At 40.9% G+C, this 7,860-nt stretch overlaps 1 long non-coding RNA gene across 1 annotated transcript; it reads left to right on the top strand.

Moving 5' to 3' along the window:
* Positions 1–6,836: 6,836 nt before the first annotated feature.
* LOC121794016 lies at positions 6,837–7,413 on the top strand. Its single transcript, XR_006049215.1, has 2 exons — positions 6,837–7,051; positions 7,139–7,413. It is a non-coding gene; the product is annotated as an uncharacterized LOC121794016 (long non-coding RNA).
* The last annotated feature ends 447 nt before the right edge of the window (positions 7,414–7,860 follow it).

Below are 7,860 nucleotides of genomic sequence, written 5' to 3' on the forward strand. Positions count from 1 at the left end.
AACGGTCAAGGTCGGTATTCCTATCCGACGCCGGCTCCGAAGACGTGGCTAGCCAACTTGCTGGAGCTAACTTGGGTAGCCCCGACGCCGGCCTGTGCGGTTCCCAACGCCGACCGCGAGGAAGGAAGAAGGCGGCGGCCAACCGCCGTCGCGCCTCGACTCCATCCGGTGATGCTCCCGAACCAGCTCCCGTTCCCTATGCGTCACCTCCACCCCCACCAACTCGTTGTGGGGGATTTTGGCCCAACTCAATATGGCCGATAGGTCAACTATGACCCTCGCGCAACTTCGATCGCATGAGGCCATGATATTGGGCCTCCAAAAACAATTGTGGGTAGTGCCGCTAGATGAATAGTCTTCAACGGGGGTATTTTTAGCCTTTAATTATGTAATTTTTAATTTTTAGGAGTTTAATTATGTAATTTTTAATTTGTAGGAGATTAATTATGTAATTTTTAATTTTTAGTATTTTAATTATGTAATTTTTATTTTTTAGGATTTTAATTATGTAATTTTAATTTTTAATGTATTTTGTAATATTATTCCGAGTATTTTTAATGTATTTTAATTTTGTGGAAATGTTTTTATTTAAATTGAATAATGGAATGGTGGGACCCTTGTGCTCGTCCTTGCGGAAGAGCACGGATGTGGGTGTTGTGCTCTTGCCTAAGAGCAGGCAGAAAAAGTGGGGTCGGGCCCACAACCGTGCTCGTTGGCAAGAGCACGGTTGTGGATGCTCTTAGAGCATCCACAACGGCGGTCGTCCCGGTGGACGTCCGACCGGCATGCCGGACGTCCGCCATTAGGCAGCAGGGAGGCGGACGCGGACGTGCGATGCAGACATCGGAGTTCCACGACATTCCGGGGATGTCCGTCGGAACGTCCGTCTTGACGTCCGCCATTGCGGTGACACGACGGACGTCCCGATTTTTCATTTAAAAAAACTCTATATATACGGCTCGTTGAACTTCATTTCATTCGCACCACTTGTTTTAACGAGTTTCTCTCTCTACTTTCATTTCTTTTGAAGATAAATGGAGCACTTCGATAGTGATTCCCCCGCCACGAGTGAGTCACAAACACCGACTTTTCCAGTTAGAGTTAGGAAAATGCCGGCGGAAGTGCACCGATGTCCGGGGTGATGCCCGGAATGGCGCTGATGATGCCCCAACCCCAAATGGCGGGGTTGTTGCCCGGGTACTACAATATGTACCCCCTTGGTGTGGGATGATGCCCAAATGCCAGGGATGAGTGCCGCGATGACGGGGATGATGCTCGTCATGCCCCAAATGCCCGGGATGAGTGCCGTGATACCCGGGATGATGCAGGGCATGCCTGCCCCTGCGGGGGGAGCAGGTAGGAGGTCTTCCAATCACCTGGGGACAATGTCTATCGCCCCTACATGGATCTATTGTCGGGTGATTCCCCCCAGAGTACTCCTCTGTAGACTCAGTTCACCGGCATCGAGACTTTATCTTTTGAGGAGTTGGGTCTATCTCCGGTCAGAGATTCTCCCACTGAGATGCTATATGACGCAGGGAGGACGCGGAGGCAAGGGAGAGGGAAGGGCAAGGACAAGGCCACTACCTCGTCTGCGCGTGTGGGGAACGAGGGTGGGGTGGGGGCCGAGGGGGAGGGGGAGGAAGCCGGTAGGAGAAAGAGGACCATCTGGAGCATAGAGGAGTGCGTCGCCCTGGCGAAGGCTTGGATCAGTGTAGTCAAGGATCCCTACGTCGGGGCTAACCAGTATATCGACAGAATGTGTTGGCGCATTAGCCGAAGCTACCTTCAATTCAAACCGCCAGGTGGGAAGCCTCACGATGGAGAGCAATGCCGGAAACAGTGGGAGCGGTTGAGGAGGCAGCTCAGCCGATTTGCCGGCATCTACCAAAACAACCTCCGCACGACAACCAGCAGCTTGTTCGCTGATGATGTGAAGCTTCTGTCTCACCAGCAGTACCCCGACAGTGAATTGGGTTTCGGGGATTTCAAATATTGGGAGGTCTATCTTGTGGTGCAGACTTCCGCCAAGTTTCGTTCGGGTGTTGAAGCTAGTTGGCCGAAGCGGAAGAAGATCAACCCCTCCGGGGAGTACAACAGTTGTGCCGGTTCCCACGAACTCCCTGAAGCCGAGGCAGAGTTCCCGACCCCTCAATCCCGCCGCCGTAGCCCGGTTGGGCAAAAGTCCGCGATGCGGATGGCTAGGGGAAGCGCCAGCGGGTCCGGACCCGAGGTCCAATCGGCAGCTCCTTCCGCAACTCCTTCCCAGATCGATCCCGAGCTCCCCGCACTCCCCCGCATACAGCAGCATGATTTACTTTTAATCACCATGGAGAAGTGGTTTTCAACGACTGATCCCTTATACAAGATTATGCTGAAGGATGTCATCAACAGTATGCGGCACGATTTGGGGATGCAACCCCTACCCGAGAATTATAACGGGACTGGCGGCGGGGACGACGAGGAGTGAGACGGGGGCTGCATTTGTCGAAGCTGTAGGTTGTTTTTTTTAACTATGTATTTTATTTAATAATTATGTATGTTTTTTTATTTTAAATAAAGTGGTTGCATTTTCCCCGTATTTGTGTCGAAATTTTAATTCCGTAAATTGTTTAATTTGGTGAATTTGTGAATTTTTATTATTGTGGGAAGTTCGTCGGGATGTCCTTGGGGATGTCCGTCATTATGCAGTTGGATGTCCTTATGACGTGACAGGTGGTGTTTTTGGAAGTCCGTCGGGATGTCCGCCGGAATATCCGTCCCATTGTGAATGCTCTTAAATGCTAATTCAATACAGTCCCATTTTTAATTTAATGATGTAACCTAGTTTGAGTTTAATGATGGTCTAAGTTTCAACTTTAAATTTTTTGGTTCTCTTTAAAAGGATTTACTTTTTATTTGTTTTATTGTTATTTTTAATTTTGATGAATCATAGCAAGTTTTCAATTAATCAATAATTGAATCTATTAAGGTCAATTGTTGATTACTACTAATAATTAAAAATAAAAACTTTGGCTCAGTTCCAATTTAGCCTTGGTATACAGTTTTTCGATTCTCGGGATTAACCAAGAATGGAAAACAACGGTCTCGGGTAGGGCTGAGTGACCATAAAAAATAATAAAAAAACTAACCGGAAACAAATCGAACTCTAGTTCGGTTACTACACAAACTGACTCGGTTAGATACGATCTGTTACGGTACTAACCGACTTTGGACCGAAATAAAAATTAATTCAAACAAAAATAAAAAGTAATAGATTAAGATCAAATCAACACACCAAGTTTTCACCTAATAATCGAGTGCTTGACTTTCAGTTTTTCACCCAACAATAGTTTTAAAAAAACTCATAATCAATTGCTTGATTTTCACGATGTTCATAATTCATCTTAAAATATTTTTAAAATATATAAGTATAATCCAGTCCTTTATTTCACCCAACAAAACATAATTTTCAAGTTTAAAGTGTAAAGTTAAATGATGGTATTTTAATAATTAATTCGTAAAACTTATATATTTTACTTATTTAAAAATAAAAAAATAATCCACTCTCATAAATTCAAACTCTACTGAAAATTGATATAGCAATACATAATTTATGTATACATGAAAATTTAAAAATATTCAATTAAAGGTTAATGTAAGTTTTTCTTGATTTTTTGATACATCTAATGGAGAATTTAGAATTAATTTTATATTAAAATTAAAATAAAATATAAAATTGAATTTAATTTCAGTTATCGGTTCTAACCGATAACCGACTTTGTTAAAAACACAAAATCAGAACTGACCCGAACACCGTTAATTTTGGTTCTCGGTTAACCGATAACCGACCAGTTCCGGATCGATTTTCGGTTAACCGAATACCCGAGAACAGTTTACCCACCCCTAGTCCTAGGTAGTTAAATCAATTTACCATCGGTTATCGGTTGGTGGAACCGACAACATTGATTTGTAATTTCATTATTTAGTTTTATATTCATTTTTAATTATAATTTTAATGTATTTTTTCAAACGTTACTATTCGGATTTGAGAAACATAATTGAAAGAAGTCGTTCGATTTTTGTGGATTGTCGCGAGCTTCAAGAGCCGTCGGATGATGATTAGTTAGATTGTTTTAATCTCAACCGTCTGATTGCTAGCCGTTAGTTTTGTTAGTTGAGTTGATTAAAGATCAGTTAGTTTGTTAAACTCTTCACTTTTGTAGCTCATCTCTCTCTCTTCAATTTCTTAGCTTGCAAATCTAGTTCATTTCAATTGGCACCGTCTGTGGGAACCACCGATTGTTGTTTTCCCCAAATTGTAAGCTGAAGATCGAAGTAGGGTTCCTCGCGATTCTAGAAGATGGAATCGCATTTTGAGGCAGAGAATTTTACCGGCAAGAACGACTTTGGACTTTGGAGAATGAAGATGCGCGCAAGGTTAACCCAACAGGGGCTCGTATATGCATTGGAGTTTAAGGGGAAAGATAAGAAAGAAAGGGGGGTTCTCGATGAGAAGACTATCATGAAACAAGCTGAGATTGAAGCCAGAACGCATAACACTATTATATTATGGCCTTGCCGATAAAGTTTTAAGGGAGGTGGCAAAGGAGACAAGTGTTGCAGGCATTTTGGATGTGGCCTGATCCAAACTAGAGCTTGAAATTAAATTGGAGTTCAATTTAATTAGATAAAGCCAATTGGGTGTGGCATGATCTAAACCTCTATTGATCCCTGACTAGGCCTAAATATGTAACTTAATAAATAGGAGAATAAATGTGAGACAAAAAATTCAACATACAAATCGCATCTCTCTCTTTGGGCGACGTGAATTTCTTCTCCCACAATATGTGGGATTTCAGCCTCTTCTTTATTGAAGTCATAGTATTTTGATAATATCAGATCACCCTAATATCGAAATACAATTCGGGAACTAGTCAGAAGATTTGTGGTCTAGTATTGAAGATCATCGTGGAGATGGCGCAAGCAATCGTCCAGTATTTGGAGAATCAAATCATTAACCCTAAACCGTAGAATTCATGTTTTAGGATTTTTATTCTTTGAGCATGAATTATTTGTGTTCTAGCATGCAATTATGTGTTTAACATGTGAATTGATTAATCCCATAATCTGTCAAATATATCCTATGTGTGATTTAATTGCTCTGTACAAGTCTTCCGCTGTGCAAGGGGCATCAAACCCCAGCACTGGGGGAGCTATGATCCATGTCCACAAGGGAGAGCTCACCCAACGGCTGAATGACGAAATCACGATCTCCAACATTTATGATGCTTTGAAATTTCATGGGAAGGAAGGAGCAGAAGGTTAGGAGTGCAGTGTCATCCAAGTATTCACAGATTGTGTGGGGGAGGTTGAAGTCACATACCACCGAGCCGGGGATCCACTGGAAACTTGTCAAGTAAACTCTTTTGTTCATATTGATGATTTATCTAACTATGGAACTAACTGATACACTCGGATTTTGAACTATTTTAAGGTCATTATTTGGTCCGTTTTGAGTGTCAAAGTTGCATTACATGTCCATTATTTGCATATGTTATCCCTTTTGGTAATTTGACGTGTTTTTGTGAGAAATGTGCAAATTAGAGCTGAAAAGAGGAATAAAAAGGTCAAAATCTGAAAGCTGCACAGAGAGGTCAGGCCCGTGCTTCTCTACATATTCTCTCTCTTACTTTATCATTTCTCTACTTTAACTATTTATTATGATTTTTACAAAACGGGTATGCAAAAGTGACCGGGACTCCTAATGTGGGACAGATGGAGTATTTATTTAGTTTATCTGTCTATGGATAGCTAAATTTATAGAATCCTAGGAGATGAAAGTAACTGACTCTATGTAGTTCTTTTTATTTGTTAATGTTTAGAACTCGTTTTACTTTAATTGTTACTTGGTTTATATTTAACTGCTTGCTTGTTACCTTGATTATTGTCAACCTTTGATCAGTGATGACTTTGATTAGTTTATATTTTATGTGTTAATGCAATATTTGTGACATGAGTGTTGATACACGATAGGAATTGTTAGGTTTGGTATATTAAAAAGCATGTTTCGAGCACGAATAGAATCTAGCTTGTATACGAAAAACTCTACAATCCACTATTAACCCGATTCAGTATTATTCGAGCACATTGCACGAATATAATCAATATATTATTAAATTGTGTTTGCTTGTGCATTTATAAGATGTTGTTTAAACATTTAAATGTATAAGAAGCAAATGTCACGACCACGACCACGACTCCCTAGTACTAGTGAGTGTAGCTATTTCTTAACTAAAATAATTTCATCAATCACGAACTTATCATAAAGGAAATAATTAACTCGAAGGAATAGTCTCGAAGGCAAATGGGTACAAAGTCAAATCATAATCAGAGTACAAGGCCAAGTTCATAAGTTCCTAGAACAAAGTTCAAATGCAGCGGAAGATTCCAAGATAAAATAGTATGTATGAGGACATACTACTTTGGGCTACCTAACTACTTATTAACGATCTCTTCCCAACACCTTCGTCGCCTCAATCACGTTCAATCTGCACGTTAGAAAAGAAACATGTAGGGCTGAGTACTTGATATACTCGGTGTGCACAGTGCCAAAAATAGTTCTATTTGATTTGTCAGCCACAGTAGAGTGAACACGAGATTTTTATTTTAAAAGGCCCGGGTTACTAAAGTCCTTTCATTTCATAAAATTGACTACGCAATCACATAAATATAGATTACCATATCTGAAACGTATGTGAACCGGGAATGTGGCCACATTCCACGACGGTCAGTGGACCAGCCAACTCGAAAGCTAGCACACGGTCCCCATAGGTGTACACTAGTCCGAGTAGGGTTTGCGGCCTTTGTAATTATGTTATTGGTTGGTATTGTAGAGGGTACCATCAAAGGCTGCAAAAATCGGTTAGGAACAGAGGTGCAGAGCTGCTGCAGCTATGCTGCGGCTGCCCTCTTTTCTGTGGCATCCTTCGGTTATGGCTGGGGAAGTGCAGGAGACAGGAGTGCTGCCATCTTTCCCTATTTGGCAAAGTCCTTGGCCTTCCAACCTAAGGTAATATTGTCTCCTTCCCTCAATTAAAAAGTTTCATTAAACTCGCTTATTTCTTTAGCAATTAAGGGGACTTGTCTTGTTTTGTAGGTGAGGGAATCGACTGCCATTGCCGATGTGCTGTGAAGTGTGCCCGCTGCCTTGGGACGGCGGTTCGTTTGGGCCCGGCCCGGAGAGAGTGTGATTTTGGGCTCAAAGAACACAGGCCCGAAGTTTGGCACTCCTAAATTTGTAATTGGATATTGCTTTCCAAGTTTTCTTTCTTTCTATTCTCAAATCAAGTGTGAAACATTTATAAGAGTTAAAATATATTGCTTTCGAGCACCTTTAGTTCGGAATAAACAAATATCATCGTTCTTCTTTCACTATGTTTGTTTTATATATCTTTTCTTATTCAATAAATTGTTTTGTTTTATATATCTTTTCTTATTCAATAAATTGTTTTAGTTTATTTGTTTATTTCACACCCTTTTGGTTTTGTGAACTAGTAACATTAAGCTTCGATAAGGCAATGAGTTTCATTTAAACAACGAGATAAGGGAGTGGCAAATCTCTAATTCTACAATAACACAACTAACAGGGCGTTTTAAAAAAAACGGTTATTAGTCCAGAAATTTGCTTACATCAAACAAAAAGCTTCGGGTACTTCTCCTTCATCTTATCTTCAAGTTTCCACGTAGCTTCCTCGTGACCATGATGCTTCCATAGAACTTTCACTGTTACAATAGCTTTATTCCTCAACTCTTTCACTTTTCGATTCAAGATTGCTTCTGGTTTTTCTTCATAGCTCAAATCCGGTTCTAACACCATTT

The sequence above is a fragment of the Salvia splendens genome, chromosome 3 (genome assembly GCF_004379255.2).
Source record: "Salvia splendens isolate huo1 chromosome 3, SspV2, whole genome shotgun sequence".
Taxonomy (NCBI): Eukaryota; Viridiplantae; Streptophyta; class Magnoliopsida; order Lamiales; family Lamiaceae; genus Salvia; species Salvia splendens.